Source organism: Oncorhynchus nerka, linkage group LG13 (assembly GCF_034236695.1).
Source record: "Oncorhynchus nerka isolate Pitt River linkage group LG13, Oner_Uvic_2.0, whole genome shotgun sequence".
Classification (NCBI taxonomy): domain Eukaryota; kingdom Metazoa; phylum Chordata; class Actinopteri; order Salmoniformes; family Salmonidae; genus Oncorhynchus; species Oncorhynchus nerka.
Genome location: NC_088408.1, coordinates 64,074,980 through 64,094,203, shown reverse-complemented (window position 1 = coordinate 64,094,203; position 19,224 = coordinate 64,074,980). Strand labels below are relative to the sequence as shown.

The 19,224-nt window shown below is 41.9% G+C and overlaps 1 pseudogene; it reads right to left on the bottom strand.

Annotated features, from left to right (window-relative positions):
* LOC115139851 (spermatid perinuclear RNA-binding protein-like) overlaps positions 1-19,224 on the bottom strand; it is a 55,413-nt pseudogene that overhangs the window by 30,590 nt on the left and 5,599 nt on the right.

Below are 19,224 nucleotides of genomic sequence, written 5' to 3'. Positions count from 1 at the left end.
TTCATGGTGTACAGCAGGGCTGTTCAATGTTGGCCCTGGCAGGTGAAAATACTTCTGGTTTTCATCGTCTCCTTCTACTAATTCAGACCTGGGACAGCTGGTGAGTGCAATTAACCTACGAAGTAGAAACAAAAAACAGAAAGGTTTCGGCCCTCTAGGACTGGAATTGAACAGCCCTGGTGTAGAGTAACCCAGAGAAGAAAAGTACATTGAACAGAGTGGGGAAGAGGAGCGACGTCTAGGGCTAGGCAGAGAATGGTTTGATAAGGGGAGCCCCTTGTACCCGGGCGTCCTGCGCTGGGTCTCGTCCCTATGCTGGCTGGTTGATAATCCACAAACACTGGGCTGGGGTGCTGTGGTAAAATAAAGACATTTGCACACTATATAATACTCCCAAACATTCTATGGAGAGAACCGTTTCCGGGCAATGTGTCTTCCTCAGGGTTGAGGATGCTGTGGTAAGAAATAGATTATATGGATAGAACAAACTTCAGTATAGTCAGTGTTCTACTCATGTTGTTCCCCAGAACTAGAGGTTGCTTGAGAGCTTGTGCTGAAGTGACATTGTGTTGATTACACAATTAAAATGAAACCGTGTAGAATATTTAGAGGCTGAGGGCAAAATCTTTCTCTCCTAGCATTCATCTGCTCATTTTGCCCCAATTTCGTGATATCAAATTGTAAGTTACAGTCTTGTCCCATCGCTGCAACTCCCCTATGGACTTGGGAGAGGCAAAGGCCGAGAGCAATGCGTCCTCCGAAACACGACCCTGTCAAGCCGCACTGCACGCTTATCCGCAAATGTGTCGGAGGAAACACCGCCCAGCTGGCAACCGAAGTCAGCTTGCAGGCATCCGGCCCGCCACAAGGAGTCGCTAGAGCGCGATGGGACAAGGAAATCCAGGCCGGCCAAACCCTCCCCTAACCCAGACGACGCTGGGCCAGTTGTGCGCCGCCTCATGGGTCTCCCGGTCACGGCCGGCTGTGACACAACCTGGGATTAAAACCTGGGTCACTGCGATGCAGTGCCTTAGACCGCTGCGCCACTCGGGAAGCCCTAGTGTTTCACAACCAACACTCAATGCAACATTTATGCTGCGAGGACCTTTTGTATAGAATGCTGAAAATATTTTATTTCAGGTCTCCCCTAGAAGGGTTGACACACTACAATAGGTTTTACGTAATTGCTGCTCTTCCCATCCTTGAAATAATTTTATTTTCATTCTCTTTTTAAAAAGCACAGCATAAGCACTCCTCTCAGTCTCCAACGGTGCATTTTGCAGTTTCCCACTAACTGGATGTTGGGCAACGATAGGATAAGCACCCTGACACTCTGTTAGACAAAAATAATGAGAGAGCGCTGTACGGAGAAACCGGAGACAGACGGCTATTTTCACAACAGACCACCTCCGGTCAGCTTTCGACCCTCCTTTATCCCTTTATCACCCTTCTCCATTACCTCTTTTCTCCACACCCCATTCTTGTCATCTTTAACCTCTGCTTTGTACATCCCTCATTCCCTCAACCTCTCCTAAAATTGTCCTTTTCTCAATGAAAATAACAGTTCAGGTTTTACATGTTGATAGATTTTAAAAGTTATATTGGCTCCAGCTGGAACAGCTTTATGTTTATTTGAATTTTTCAGATAAAATCATACATTCAAATAATTACATTAAAAACAAATCTTATTAGAGGACGGACAAAGGGGTAAATACCTTGGTCTTTGGCAGTGTGTTCATCTCTCATGGCCAGTGAGGACAGGGTGACCTTCAGGGAGAATTTGGGGTCGTTGATGTTGACCACCCAGATGGCGGACTGCGACAGGCTGGACCGCACTTCGTACTTGTCCTCCGTCAGCGTCTGTAAGGGCAAAACCAACTAGGGTTGAGGCAGCTCTGGCATGTACACAATATGTTCAACATATTCCCATTACACACTATTATATTATTACAATTTAAAATTATCAGAACATGTTTGAACGTCATAGGCATAACAAAACTTCCAATTCCATTTCCAATACATCATTTTGTAGTGATTATGTTCACAAGGAGAAATGTGTATTATCTCGTCTAGTAGCTAGTTCCTTCGAAGAATGCATAATGTCTCTCCTTGTGTCAACCTCACTCCACTTCCTTTGCTGAAAAGCCGAGAGGTGCAAATGGAATCGTCCCTTGATGATAACCTGCACAGCAGACTGGATCGGTAATTAACTGGGTGATAAGGAGGGAGCGAGGAAGCACAGGGAGACCATGTACAGTAGTCAGCTCTGCACTGCACTACAGAAAGCAGTGGTAGATGTAGTCACGTCCGCACTACACTACAGAAAAGAGTGGTGGATGTAGTCACGTCTGCACTGCACTACAGAAAGCAGTGGTGGATGTAGTCACGTCTGCACTGCACTACAGAAAAGAGTGGTAGATGTAGTCATGTCCGCACTGCACTACAGAAAGCAGTGGTAGATGTAGTCATGTCCGCACTGCACTACAGAAAGCAGTGGTAGATGTAGTCACGTCCGCACTGCACTACAGAAAGCAGTGGTGGATGTAGTCACGTCCGCACTGCACTACAGAAAGCAGTGGTGGATGTAGTCACGTCCGCACTGCACTACAGAAAGCAGTGGTGGATGTAGTCACGTCCGCACTGCACTACAGAAAGCAGTGGTGGATGTAGTCACGTCTGCACTGCACTACAGAAAGCAGTGGTAGATGTAGTCATGTCTGCACTGCACTACAGAAAGCAGTGGTGGATGTAGTCACGTCCACACTGCACTACAGAAAGCAGTGGTGGATGTAGTCACGTCCACACTGCACTACAGAAAGCAGTGGTGGATGTAGTCACGTCCGCACTGCACTACAGAAAAGCAGTGGTAGATGTAGTCACGTCTGCACTGCACTACAGAAAGCAGTGGTTTGATGTAGTCACATCTGCACTACACTACAGAAAGCAGTGGTAGATGTAGTCACGTCCGCACTACACTACAGAAAGCAGTGGTTTGATGTAGTCACATCTGCACTACACTACAGAAAGCAGTGGTAGATGTAGTCACGTCCGCACTACACTACAGAAAGCAGTGGAGGATGTAGTCACGTCCGCACTACACTACAGAAAGCAGTGGTGGATGTAGTCACGTCCGCACTACACTACAGAAAAGAGTGGTGGTATGCTCAGGTCTGCACTAGAGGTTGACACGGGAACAGAACTCCCACGGGATTCTGGCAAGAATGGGATTCAAGTTCTGAAGTCAAGTTCAGGAAAGGATCTACAGTCCACAGGAACAGGCAGTACAATAATAGTTATAAACTGAGGTTTGGGGGAGGGGAGGGATAGAAATATGTAACGTGTGGAGCATTTCATAAAAATAACCGTATTTCATCCTCTCCCCTTCCGTCGACTCACACTAGCACGCCTCGCTCCAGTCGTAGCTGATCCCTACTTTACCTCAGAAGCTGTTTGTGCACTGCGCAGGCAACTGTCTCGTGAGCATGGAGCAGCAGCCAAACGGAGCATTTGCTATTGGCAACGCATTAGTGGATACTCAGACTGGTCTCAGGGCAGGTTTTGACTAGCAGTGACTTTTTCTAGCATGTTAGGAGAACTTACCAAGCATGTTAGGATAATTAGGTTAAGGTTAGGAAAAGGGTTAGAGTTAGCTAAAATTGGCCCTCGACACACCTAGCTACAACCAGGCCTGCCCTAAGAACAGTCTCGGTTTTCACTAATGCAATTCTGCATGCAGAGTGGGGGACAGACAGACAAGCAGCTAACGGGGGAAGTTATTTCTGATTTCTGCGCCTAAAAATTAGCACAGGACAGGAGTGATTTTTATCAGGACAGGACAGTTCAGGGGTTATAGAAGAACTGTTGCGGGATCAGGACAGGACAGGAATTAATTTTCTCTCTCGTGTCAACCTCTAGTCTGCATTACGTTACAGAAAGGAGTGGTATTCGAAACTCACAGTTGAATAATGTGACATCCCATTCATTTTAAAATGTTATGGTTAGTTTGCTAATGTAAAATGTTTGAGTACAAACGGACCTGTAGTTGCAAGGGCAGGTTGGCACTAACAGTGTACAGAAGTAATTTGGTGGGTTTGTCTCTGCACATCAGGACCAGCTCCAAATCCATGTCTCCTTTAACCAGGAGGCCCTTAGCCACAAGACCCACCCGCATCACCCCACACAGGATCGACACACTCTGGGTCCTGGTGAAGACAGAGCAGTGCAGTAATCAGCCACATTACACCATAGTTTCTAAGGACGCCATTAAGAAAGGACTGAAGAGTTATAAACTAAAATGTTTTTGTTTTCAGACACTTGTCATATGTCAATGTTACATTTATGTAGTCTACACATTTTCACCAAAACAGAGGAAGAAATAACTACATAACTGCTTTATTAAAACCTACTATGTAGAGCAATGGAATCAGGTGGATAGTGCTAGGCCAAAAACAAAAATGTGCACCCTTTTGGGTCCCCAGGACCAGGATTAAGAAACACTCAAATGTAAAAGTACCTCACGCCTGAAATTGTAGAAGAGAACTCACTTTGTGCTGCCGTGGGTGCCTGTAGAGTCTCCAGCAGCCTTGATGTCAACGGTGGTGGTGATGGTTGGGGCCTTGCTTAGGGAGGCGTTGAGGTTGTCCATCCAGTCCGACACCTGTTTGAGGGCACATTCCACAGTGGACACCAGCTTCTGGACAGCCTCCAGCTCCTCTGGCGAAGGGTAGATGTCGACATGCTTGGCCATGACGTGGCAGTCGTCGTTGGCGAACGATCGGATGGACCTCTGAGAGGAAGGAAAAACAAATAAAAAACGAGTCATTCAAAACATGTGATCCTTTATCAATATTCTGAAGACAAATGAGTTGGCCAGTTACAGTAAGGTGTTTTCTGGGTGCCCAGACATGTCATCTTACGCCGCATATATTTGACAGTGACACCTCCTAGCAACTGGTGCTGCTGCCAATTTCCATTTATCCTACTTACGAAGTCAGTGTGTGCTTTCCTAGAAATCAGCAAATGTGTGCCGTTTTGCAAGCCCAACTGCACACAGTACAGGGAGAACACCATGTGGCGCGTGGAGACCATGTTCCACTTTCCATCCCTCTCTTTCTCCATCTCTCTCCCGTCGCTCCATCCCTCTCTGTCTGCAGTGTGTAGGCACATTACAGTGGGTTATTTATGAGAGGGTTGAATAATTCATAGGCTATAGTGTGGAGACTGGGGAGGGGAGGCTCAAGTCCTCAGAGGTGGAGGTGGCGAGGTGGGTCATTTACCACGACCTAGCTAATCTCTTTCAGTACCACCAGGGCATTCACACCTCTATATCAAAAGAGAGCGGAGCACATCAACAACACATACAGTACATCTCCTATATTTATCTTCCTCCTCTCAAACAACCCGTCTTTATTCAAGATGTGACATACAGACGCATAAAAACAGACAGTCAGACCTGAACATACATTATAGCCACAGAAACATAGCCTACTCAGACAGACATCCTCGCACTCAGCCAGGCAGATTCTCTCTCTCTCTCACAGACACACACATCTCACCATCTCTAGAGGAGAGGCAAGGTCAACAGACCTCTCTGGTCTAGGAGTGTGACTGGGTTTGGTCTAAGTTCAGACCAGGGTCTCCTCATGCAGTCACCTCTGACCCATCAGCTAGCCCTTCTGTCCCACGTGGCAGAGATACAGGTAAATCAGCACAGCTGTGGGAGGAAAAAAGGAGGTGGGATACAAATTATGAGCATTTAGCACACTGGTATATGCCATAACTACAAACAACCCACATCAACCAAACAAGCGGATGTATGCAATCATTGGCAACCAAGTGTACAGTGCATTCGGCAAGTATTCAGACCCCTTGACTTTTTCCAAATGTTGTTACATTACAGCCTTATTCTAAAATGGATTAAATAGTTTTTTCCCCCTCAATCTACACACAATACCCCATACTAACAAACAAAAACAGGTTTTTAGACATTTCTGCAAATTTATTAAAAATGTTAAAAACTGATATTAAATTAAATGTTGAAAAAAGGAAGGGGCCTGGATACTTTCCGAATATACTGTATAGCCTTGGTATTACTCCAAAAAGAAAGATAGTGAGTTATTTATTTGTTATTATGGGTAACAAAAATGTCATCATAGATATCTGATATTCTGACCTTGACCCAATATCTAGAATACAAGCTATGCACCTCTATTCATCAGAACATTCCTGTTTAACATTTTCAATTTAGATCCGCGATCACATTATGAGTGTCATTATCTCAACCTGAATGGAGAAGGTGATTTTATTAGGGATAATTAAAAGTAAGCCACACTGATGACTTTTTAAGCACTTTGAAAACCTCTGCACCAGCAGATGGTTAGCACAGCATGAGACAAAGGGGGAGACACAGAGGCTGACACAACCCTCTTTTAAAAAATGTAAGGTTATGTTCTGACTGAAGTTACGAATGTAAAAACTCACATAGTAAATAGGCAGGCTGGCTGTTTTTACATCCATTGAGAATGACTATAGTTCCTCAATGTAGTCTATTTGAAGAATCTTTCCAGCTCTCTCCCTTCCCATTACCACTCAGCTGAAAGGGGAAGAAAAAAATATATAATGCTCTGATCTGGTGGAAACATCATAAAAAAAGGCCTACCTGATTTGCGCAAGTAGCCTACAGATGTGTTGATCTGTCCGGAGTTCACTGGCAAGGACAACTGAGGGCTCAGAATTTTTTAGACAATGTTGCAAGTTTGCTAGCAAGAGCATCAGGCCGGACCAAATTAATAGTTGATACAATGTTTTAAGTTCTTTGCAGACAGGCCATGCATAGCCAATGTGATTTATAGGATATTTATTTTTAAAATCAGGATATTTTCTACCTGAAGGCTGCATTGTTTTTATTTGTTGGCTTTATGTAGGCTAGACTTACATATTGGCTATGGCAACAGAAGTTACTTTTAGGTTTCTATCATTTCGATATCATTTTTGATTAACCACATGACATTGATTTTGAGGTAAAGACTTTATTATAAATGAAATGAAACTTTGTATATGAAAATCATAAACTTGCACACAGATCAGCTGAAATGGTAGGATAACTTGGCACTCCAAAAGGAAAGAAAAGGTTGCCGACAGCTGGTGTAGCCTATTACTGGTAACTTCAGAAGCATAATGGCATTAGGTCAGCAGCAGGAGGGTCGGGAACAGGTATTATTTCCTTCTAGTTAGGCTATAATCTCTGGCTCCCTCTTCAGTAATTTGTGTCTTACATTTTTTATTTTAGTGTTTAAAAAGAACCAGACAAGCTCAGTAGCCTACATACAGTACAGTTGATTTTATTCAAACATAGGGTGTGTATATGTATATATATGTAAAAACTTTTCAAATTAGTGGATTCAGTCATTTAGGCCACAAAAGCTCACAGAACAGGACCACCGAGTGCTGAAGGGCATAAAAATAGTCTGTCCTCAGTTGCAACACACACTGCAGAGTTCCAAACTGCCTCTGGAAGCAACATTAGCACAAGAAGGGTTCGTCGGGAGGGTCATGAAATGGGTTTCCATGTCCGAGCGGCCGCACACAAGCCTAAGATCACCATGCACAATGCCAAGCGTTGGTTGGAGTGGTGTAAAGCTTGCCGTCATTGGAAATTCTACTCCAAAATGAATGAAAATCAAATGATGCCGACACCATCCACCTATAAAGTTAAGAACTGGGACGAGTTGCATAAAACATCTTAATGCCTCAAGTAAGGGTTTCCCTTAAACTGATGTTTCATTACAAATCCAGCTGCGTTTGTAATCCCCATCAGGGACGCAATGCCCAGCTTGCCTGACACAGCAGGACACCACAAACACTTGAGGGAACCACAATATTTGAGGGAACCACAACATCATGTAGGCCAGTTGTTGCATTCAAATGAACACACAAATGGCTGTTAAATTGCTGTAAAACTGTCCTCAAATTGCCTGTAACTGAGCGGACTGGAGATTCCTTGGAAAGATGGTTTAGCCCGTGGAGCCTGAGGCCTCCTGTATCACTCCATCAAGACACTTTACACTGCTTTATCAATCTTGTAGAATAAAAGCAGTTGTTAGCTAACCAAAACAGAGAGCCCTATCCCTTTGCTCGATGCTCAAATTGTGTGTACCATTTAGCCTAATCTTTTTTTTTTAAGCAGCCAATTTCTGACAGCTGTGTCTTTGTTACATAAATTAGGGCCAATTTCACAGACCTAGATTAAAGCTTCTCCCCTGTACTAAAATTGCACTGAGTTAGGCTAGGCTACATCAAGAGACGTAAAAAAAAATGGTTTCATGAACATGCATTAGGACCTTAGCTGCAATCTCAAGTCCCGGAATTTGACTAGTCCACTAGTCCAGATGATTTGACAGTTGGATTTCAATAAATATTTTTAGAACAGGGCCCGGTTGCATAAAACAACTTAAGTTAATTTCCCCTTATCTTTAAGTGTGTTGCACAAAACTAATTTCCCTCTTTTATATTAAGTGAAAAAGTTAAGAGCACCCATGGTCCCTTAAGTGCTTCATTCAGTATGGATATCAATGTAAACAGCATTTGTGGAAATTAATGTCGCTTTTCTCTGCCCTGGTTTCAAAAGGAAAACATCCACCGGCTAGCTAGGTAGCTGGCAAGCTACTTTGCTAAACAATGGAAGGTTCACAATCCATGGATACAAAGGCTCTATGCAACACCTTTAAACAATTCCCTTGGATAAGGGGAAATTATTCCTTAACCTGTCTAGGAACCCCTCGCCAACAGCCAATGAAATTGCAGGGTGCCAAATTCAATCAACAGAAATCTCATAATTCAAATTTCTCACACATACAAGTATTAGACACCATTTTAAAGATAAAATTCTCATTAATCCAACCAGTGTCCAATTTCAAAAAAGCTTTTTGGAGAAACATATCATTATGTTAGGTCAGCAACTAGTCACAGAAAGCATACAGTGATTTTCCAAGCAAAGAGACGAGTCACAAAAAGCAGAAATAGAGATAAAATGAATCACTAACCTTTGATATTCTTCATCAGATGACACTCCCGGGACAAAATGTTACACAATACATGTATGTTTTGTTCGATCAAGTTCGTATTTATATCCAAAAACCTCAGTTTACATTTGGCTTTGCCTCAAAAACATCCCGTGAATTTGCAGAGCCACTTCAATTTACAGAAACATTCATAATAAACATTGATAAAAGATACAAGTGTTATTCACAGAATTAAAGATACACTTCTCCTTAATGCAACCGCTGTGTCAGATTTTTAAAACTTTAAGGAAAAAGCAAACCATGCAATAATCTGAGTACAGCGCTCAGAGAACCAACACAACCCCAAAAGATATCCACCATGTTGGAGTCAACAGAAGTCAGAAATAGCATTATAAATATTCACTTACCTTTGATGATCTTCATCAGAATACACTCCCAGGAATCCCAGTTCCACAATAAATGTTTGATTTGTTCCATAAAGTCCATAATTTATGTCCAAATAACTCCTTTCGGTTCACACGTTCAGTTCACAATCTAAACTCACAACGCGCAGGCAGGTCCAGGCAAAAGTTCAGACGAAAAATAATTTAACAGTCAAACGAAGTATAGAATCAATCTTTAGGATGTTTTTATCATAAATCTTCAATAATGTTCCAACCGGAGAATTCCTTTGTCTTCAGAAATGCAAAGGAACGCAAGCTAACTCTCATGTGAACAAGCGTGATCAGCTCGTGGCACTCTGCCAGACCACTGACTCATTCAGCTCCCATTCCCCCCTCCTTTACAGTAGAAGCATCAAACAAGATTTTAAAGACTGTTGACATCTAGTGGAAGCCTTAGGAAGTGTAATTTGACCCCATAGACACTGTATATTCGATAGGCAAAGAGTTGAAAAACTACAAACCTCAGATTTCCCACTTCCTGGTTGGATTTTGTCTCGGGTTTTTGCCTGCCATATGAGTTCTGTTATACTCACAGACATCATTCAAACAGTTTTATAAACTTTGGAGTGTTGTTTTCTATCCACATATACTAATAATATGCATATATTAGCAACTGGGCCTGAGTAGCAGGCAATTTACTCTGGGCACCTTATTCATCCAAGCTACTCAATACTGCCCCCACACAAGGACAAATACTTTTTTAGGCGTAGGAGGGTTAGGTATAGGGTTAGGATTAGGATTAAGGTTAGGGGGTAGGTTTAGGAGATCGGGTTAGGGAAAATAGGATTTTGAATGGGAATCAATTGTTTGGTCCCCACAAGGATGGTAAAACAAATGTGTGTGAGAAAGAGCGACCCCGACCAATATGGGATTTTTGGGTCCGATACCGATTTTATGAAGGCAAAAGTCACCGATATGTTTATTTTTATTTTTAGGGGGTGGAATGAAAAACATACCTTTCTTTTATACAACTTGTGCTACAGATACTCTATATGATGATTTCTTAAAAGATACTCTAAATGATGATTTAACAAAATATTAAAATTAACATTAAGAACATTTTATTTGTAGATTACAGGATATCCACCAAAAGGCAACTATATTCTCTGAATACGACAGTAAATACAAAACTTGTTTAGTTTACCTTCTTAGGTACACCTTAAAGATGTGTCTATGGCAGTGGATAAGAAGTATGCAACATTGTGCTAAACCACCCCATTGGGGAGTGTGCTGGCTGAATTAATTAAACTTTGTCTCAAAGTAAATCTGAAACTGAACTGTTCGCAAGTTCACAAATAAGCATTGAAATGCCGTTCCTAATGTCACCACCATGTGTCGTCAGCATTTTGTCTTGTGTAGATTTACTACAGTGTTTGCAACAGTCAAAGGTAAACAAACACTTTATGGCAACCTCATGTGATGGAAATTGTTATGTTTGTACTTTTCTAATAACCAATTTCTGTGTTCATGTAAGTGACTGAACGAATCCTCACTATCAGTATCTTCAATTTGGCAGTAAGCCCAGAACCTTGTTTTGAGAATGAAAGGATCTCTCAGTTTCAAGGTCTCAGCTTGGAGGGAAGAAGCTTTGTGAGGTATTGGTCAGTCACATGCATGAACCAAACGTTAATGATGAATTAACTATGAATAAGCTAAATCATGCAAATATAACTTGTCTGTCTGTGTAAGCAGAATATAAGAGAACTAACGGAACTGCCCCAGTGGAGCTCACTTCAGACCGGTACCGGTAGTTTGACTGTGACCTTTCCAGCATGCTAATAATAAACATTTATTCATTTAAGATCGACTTTGAGTGTCCCTGTGTAGAATTACCACGACACACAAAAGCCATATTACAGTTATTCAATACAAAATGTATTGGCTATAGATTTCAACTGAAAATGGCATGCGCTGATGACTTTAAACGTTTATGCAGGCAAATGGTTGCCGCACTGGTTTGAGTCACAGCTTCTAATTTAACTAGCGAGCTAACATTAGCTACTTAGCTCATCATGCAAGCACATGGCCTGAATGATAGCTCTGCACCAATTGTCTTGCTTTTTGCAGATTCCGTATTTCAGAAAACTAACTAAGTAAGCACACTAGCTACAATAATAGGCCCAGACAGTAACAGTATTGTTTTTGTATCAAGGACGAGTGTTCACTTTGGCGCCAGTCCAGTGTTCACACATAAGTATCACAGATTGCTAGCTAAGCTAACTACCTAGCTGGCTACTAACATTATCTAAGTGAGAATGTGAGGACAGAGCTGCTTACTTGAAGTGTACTTTTTAATATTTACTTAATAAAATTAGGGTTGAATGGTGGGAACCCAATTACAGAGATTTACCGCCCAAACCACTCCCTTTTCCCGGCATAAATAACTGAGAAACTATTAAGAAACAAATAAATGATTTATACCAACAGCATGACGTGAAATGTAACTGTTAAAATTGTATGCAATGTCTAAATCTGGATTCTCTATGGCCTTCTTTCTGGTCACTGCATGATGAATCATCAACGCTCAGCCCATCTCTGTATGTAGACCCATCTCATGGTAATCATTTTTTATTGTGACAGGTAGACCTACATTTATTGCAGCATAGCCTATGCTACATTAATATAAAAGACTGAATGTGCGTCTAATTTACACATCTCTATCTGGCTTCCGGAGGTCACCTAATTTTTTAATTGTAACGTTTATTGTTTTGTAGCTGCAGAGTTTAAAAACACCAAGGCACTCTTCATTTAATTAATTAAAATGCCTTTATTTGTATGGCATGTTCAATGGTAACAAAGTTTAAAAACTGACGCGTTTCAGCTGAATGGCCTTCGTCAGGGAGTACAAAGATATGATAATATAACATCCTCTTTTGAACAGCTTTTTCGAATCAACCCTGAGTTGAAGAGGGAGTGGTTACAGAATTCATTGGACCACACAGAGTAAGCAACACTAAACACATAAAAAAATTAAATAATGTAGCTATGTTATTAAAAATGCATCTCAAGGCTAGAAGCATCAGAACCCTTAAAGAGGTAGTTCTAACATTGAATATGACTGGGCAAAGTGTTAAGAATAGGAGAGCCATCTATTTTATAGTACACTAGAACAAAGCAAACATAAACCACAACAGTCAAAACATAGCTGAGGGCAATAGAGCAAAATGTCCACTAGATAACAGCAACGGGACCTCGTGACAGGAAAGGTGAGAAATCATTTATTTCTGCCCTTCAAAATACCACAGCTGTGTTAAACAAAATTAAGCAACTGAACAATATAGATACAGCTTCCTTTTTGGTCACCGTGGATGTGGAGTCTCTACACACCACCATTGAACATGAACAAGGATTGGCAGCTAAGCACCATTTCTTGAGTACCCGGCCTGAGACTGAGATGCCTCCCACAGAATGAATGGACTCCTAATAATAACAACATCTTTGTCTTTCAGGAACTTTCAATAAATTCCCTGCTTTGCCCAAAATCCCGGTTGGAGGATTCCCGGAATCAGGAGGGAGTAAGCAGTGAATCTGGATCCTCTAACCAGGATTTCTGGAAAACCAAGGAATTTATTGAAAGTTGCGGCAATTCTGCAACCCAATTTAGGACCAACAGGTAAAAGGATGTTCCATGGGAGCTTGCTATAGCCCTTCCAACCCTGGTTTGGACTTAGGTAAATGGGAAAATTACTTCAATTTGGATCATTCTAAAACCCAATTATTTGACTGGATATTGATGATGTTTGCCTGTTCTGGTCTGGCTCAGAATATGAACTTATTTCCTTCCACCAATACATTAAGAGCATTAACCCTAACATCAAACTAACTATGGAGTACAACAAGGATAACATTCATTTTCTGGACCTTGACATCAGTAAAAATGACAATGGTTGTTTGCACACAATCTTTAGGAAGCCTAGAGATGGGAATACCATTCTGAGGGCAGATAGCGTCCACCCAAAATGGCTAAGAGAGAACATTCTATATGGACAATTCCAAAGAGTCAGAAGAATTTGTGATCAGGAAACAGACTACAGTGTCACATCTGCTGAATTAGAGAATCGCTTCTTGAAAATCAGGGCTACAGCGCAGGTAGAAGAGCCAGATGACTTGACAGAGAGAACTTGTTGTGAAGGGTAGTATCAGAGAGAGGGTACTTTGTTACAAAATATAGCACTGAAGCAGAGGACATTAAAATAATTATTTAAAAGAATTGGGGAATCATCCAAAGTGACACGCTACTACGCAAAGTCTTCCCAGAGCCACCAGTCATAAGCTTTACGAGATGTTCTACCCTAAATGACAAATTTGTCCACAGCCATCTTCCTAGCGACTCAAAAAAAACTTGTCTGGACCACAAACCCAAGGGCAATCAGTGCAACCATTGCAGAAATATTGCATAGGAAAAGTATTTTGTTGACACAGCTTCTAAAAGTATCAAGTCAAGCATTTCATTAACTGCAAAACCACTCATGTCATCTACAGATTGGAATGTCCACAGTGCAAGGTGTTCTACATTGGATGGACAAAGACGTCTACAAGCTTCCCACAATAAGTTGGTTACATTTTGGCCCATTCCTCCTGACAGAGCTGGTGTAACTGAGTGAGGTTTGTAGGCCTCCTTGCTCGCAAACACGTTTTTGGTTCTGCCCACAAATTTTCTATAGGATTGAGGTCAGGGCTTTGTGATGACCACTCCAATATCTTGACTTGGTTGTCCTTAAGCCATTTTGCCACAACTTTGGAAGTATGCTTGGGGTCATTGTCCATTTGGAAGACCGAAATGCAACCTTGAGATGTTGCTTCAATATATCCTAATGATGCCATCTATTTTGTGAAGTGCACCAGTCCCTCCTGCAGCAAAGCACCCCCACAACATGATGTTGTCACCCCCGTACATCAGTTGGGATGGTGTTCTTCGGCTTCCAAGCCTGCCCCTTTTTCCTCCAAACATAATGATGGTCATTATGTCCAAGAAGTTATATTTTTGTTTCATCAGACCAGAGAACATTTCTCCAAAAAGTATGACATTTGTTCCCATGTGCAGTTGCAAACCATAGTCTGGCATTTTAATAGGGGTTTTGGAGCAGTGGCTTCTTCCTTGCTGAGCAGCCTTTCAGGTTATGTCGATATAGGACTAATCTTACTGTGGATATAGATACTTTTGTACTGGTTTCCTCCAGCATCTTCCCAAAGTCCTTTGCTATTGTTCTGGGATTGATTTACACTTTTCGCACCAATTCCTGAGCGGTATGGCAGCTGCGTGGGACCATGGTGTTTATACTTGCGTGCTATTGTTTGTACAGATGAACGTGGTACCTTCAGGCGTTTGGAAATTGCTCCCAAGGATGAACCAGACTTGTGGAGGTCTACAATTTATTTTCTGGAGGTCTTGGCTGATTTATTTAGATTTCCCAATGATGTCAAGCAATCAGGCACTGAGTTTGAAGGTAGGCCTTGAAATACATCCACAGGTACACCTCCAATTGACTCAAATGAGGTCAATTAGCCTATCAGAAGCTTCTAAAGCCATGACAGAATTTTCCAGAATTTTCCAAGCTGCTTAAAGGCACAGTCAACTTAGTGTATTTTATGTAAACTCTGTCAGGTTGGATGGGGAGTGTTACTCCTGCACAACTATTTTCAGGTCTCTCCAGAGATGTATGATCAGGTTCAAGTCCGGGCTCTGGCTGGGCCACTCAAGGACATTCCCGAGACTTGTACCGAAGCCACTTCTGCGTGTCTTGGCTGTGTGCTTAGGGTCATTGTCCTGTTGGAAGGTGAACCTTCCTCTTTCCCCTTGACCCAGACTAGTCTCCCAGTCCCTGCCTCTTAAAACATCCCCACCGCATGATGCTGCCACCACCATGCTTCACCATAGGGATGGTGCCAGGTGTCCTCCAGATTTGACACTTGGCATTCAAGCCAAAGAGTTCAATCTTGTTTATTGTGGTCTGAGAGTCTTTACGTGCCTTTTGGCAAACTCCAAGCAGGCAGTCGTGCCTTTTATTAAAGGGTGGCTTCCGTCTGGCCACTACCATAAAGGCCTGAATGGTAGAGGGCTGCAGAGATGGTTGTCCTTTTGGAAGGTTCTCCCATCTCCACAGAGGAACTCTGGAGCTCTGTCAGAGTGACCGTCAGGTTCTTGGTCACCTCCCTGACTAAGGTCTTGTCCCCAAATGATGGAGGCCACTGTGTTCTTGGGGACCTTCAATGATGCAGACATCTTTTGGTACCCTTCTCCAGATCTGTGCCTTGACAAAATCCTGTCTTGGAGTTCTACGGACAATTCCTTCAACCTCGTGGCTTGGTTTTTGCTCTGACATGTACTGTCAACTGTGGGACCTTATATAGACATGTGTGTGCCATTCCAAATCATGTCCAATGAATTGAAATTGCCACAGGTTGACTCCAATCAAGTTGAAGAAACATCATGGATGATCAATGAAAACAGGATGCACCCGAGATCAATTTCAAGTCTCATAGCAAAGGGTCTGAATACTTATTTAAATAAGGTATTTCTGTTTTTAATTTAATACATTTGCAACGATTTCTAAAAACATGTTTTCACTTTGTCATTATGTCATTACTTTGTCATTATATATATATATATATATATATATATATATATATATATATATATATATATATATATATATATAGATACATACACACATTTTAGAATAAGACTGTAACTTAAAGTGTGGAAAATGTCAAGGGGTCTGAATACTTTCCAAAGGCACTGTATGTATTGGATAACTGCACAATCATTTGGGCTGGGGCTCATTAAATGTCTTTAATGTAGTGGTCATAAAATGTATTTAAATCAGGCTCAGGTTGCATCAGTTTTGAATTTTCGATCAAAGCTCTAATGAAATCCAGACATAGGCCTATTTACATGCTTTATAATGATTTTGAATGACACTTCCATTTTTTGCAGGAAATACTGGGTTACCCGGGAGAAAAGTGATCAATTCTCGGGATGGAAAATTTGTAAAATACTGGGAAAATAAGCAACTACAGTTCAAATACGCTGCCTGTGGCAAGGTACTCCTCATCAAACCACCATTACTACTCTCTCACGTTGTGACCTAGAGCTGAATGACGTTCAACGAGCAGCTCGTAAAGTGCCTTTTTCAGGAAATTACTGAAAAACGTCAGAAAATTACCACAGACATTTGTTTATATTATTGGCACTTTATCTGTGGAATAAAGACCAATAAATATTTCGAAAGGCTAATATTGGCCAATCATTTTTTCAACTGGGCTCGTGTGTGTGCAGGCCTAGCTGATTTCCTATACACACACAAAACACAGTAAGAAATAAGAATGTCCTCACTGAAACCAGGTTGGATTTGGGTCTGTGAGTGTATAGCAGCTGCAGTAGAGTGCCTCTGCCCGGAGAGGTAAAGGACGCATCATGTTCCCATGCATGAGTGAGCACTGAGCAGCTGCAATCACAGTCCCATCCTCTAAACCCATCAGACAGAGCCACAGGGGCTCTGATGACAGTAATGGGGGAGGCCAGAGAGTAAATGGCAGCACACTTTGCAAGTAGGACAACCTGGACAAGGCAGATAGACTAACGTAGCTGAATCTGTGCTTATAAACACACAACTTTCATGCAGATAAAGTGGACACAATCTGCACAGCTTCCAAAAACACAAACTAGTGGGGCTCTAGTCATATAGGCTAGTAGACCTCCAGATAGCAGCCAATTCAAATCCACAATCAGTGATACTATCGTACACCCCAGGTCCATTGGACTAGCAGCAGGCCAGCCTTGGGGGATATCGCAACAACAAAACCTCTGGATTTTGTGCATGTGTCTCTAAACCACTGATCACATAGGCCTTACCACTGAACTGAACTGGTGCTGAGGTGAAAGACTCAACCACGGTCACCATTACCACCATATTGTCAACTAACTAGCCTGCAGCAACCAGCGACTACCCCAAGGGACCTAGCAAGTCCTTCTTGGGGGAGCCGAAGAATAGCTAAATGTGTCTGAAAGAAGAGAGCCTCTTGATGCTTGCTCAACACACAGTGAAATAAGAGAATGTGGTGCCTAGGGTTGCAAAGGGTTTTTCAGAAATGTTCCATGGGAAGATAAGCCCTGGAATTTAGGGGATTTTTATTAAATGTATCAAAAAAAAGTTAGCTTATAACAGTGAACCTTTTGTGGGATACACATAAGGCAATTCTAGGTCTTGTGGCATATTTTGGTTAAACTATCCACAATTCAATGGAATTGCAACCCTGTGCATGCAGTGCATTCTTCCATCCCATGTACAGTGCACTCTTCCAGCTGATTCTCAAGATCTTGCACACTAATGAGATGCTATATATGCTATATATATTTATATGCTAATATATATATATTTTACATGACATGCATGATTTTTTGTTAACTAGTAAATAGTAGCCTACAGCAAAGTGTTTAAATTATTTCTAACTTGTTAACAATTACTGCTAGTTAGTTTTTGCTATCATTTGGGTTTTAGCTCGCTTGAGCCAGCTAACGGAGGAGTGTTAATTCACCTGTTTCATTTGAAACATTTATCCTACAAAGGAGTTGTTTAATCTAACTGCTTAACTATTTGCCTGTACATGGAATTGTATATATTTTTTTTTACTCATTTTTTTCTAATCTTTACAGGAAAATGCAATGGGCACTATCTGAAGTGTTGAGACATTTCACTGCAGCTAATGTAAAGAACGCAACAAAGATGCAGAATCATCTGGCCAAGTGCATAAAGTTCCCTCAGCTCTCACAACATCTGACAAAAGTCCCTCTACTTCTATTTGACGTGAAAATTATGAATCTGACACCTTATCGATAGCAACAGCTCATGGTCCTCCTGGAATCAGAAGTTGTTTTTTGACTCAATGGAGGAACGTAGTCAGAGATATGCTGATGAATGTCTTGCTCGAGCTGTGTATGCAACTGGTTCACCTCTAATGTTCACGGGCAATGTGTATTGGAAAACATTTCTGAATGTTCTTCGCCCAGCATACACCCCTCCAACCAGACATGCTTTATCTACTCATTTGCTGGATGCAGAATTCAACAGAGTTCAAGTGAAGGTCAAGCAAATCATAGAGAAAGCAGACTGTATTGCAATCATCTCTGATGGGAGGTTGAATGTTCGTGGGCAAGGAATAATTAACTACATCATCTCCACCCCTCAACCAGTATTCTACAAGTGCACAGACACACCGGTCTCTACATTGCAGATGAGCTGAAGGCAGTCATCAATGACCTTGGACCACAGAAGGTATTTGCACTGGTGACAGACAATGCTGCGAACATGAACGCTGCTTGGTCTAAAGTGGAGGAGTCCTACCCTCACATCACACCCATTGGCTGTGCTGCTAATGCATTGAATTCTCTCCTCAAGGACAGCATGGCACTGAAAACAATGGATACACTCTACAAGGGAGCCAAGGAAATGGTTAGGTATGCGAAGGGTCATCAAGTTATAGCAGCAATCTACTTCACCAAGCAAAGTGAGAAGAATAAGAGCACCACATTGAAGCTGCCCAGCATCACCCGTTGGGGTGGTGTTGTCATCATATTAGACAGTCTCCTGGATTGGAAGGAGTCTCTCCAAGAAATGGCCATATCACAGTCTGCCAATATGGACAGCCCCATCAAGAGGATCCTCCTGGATGATGTATTTTGGGAGAGAGAGTGGTGAGCAGCCTGAAACTCCTGAAACCTATAGCAGTAGCCATTGCATGGATTGAGGGGGACAATGCCA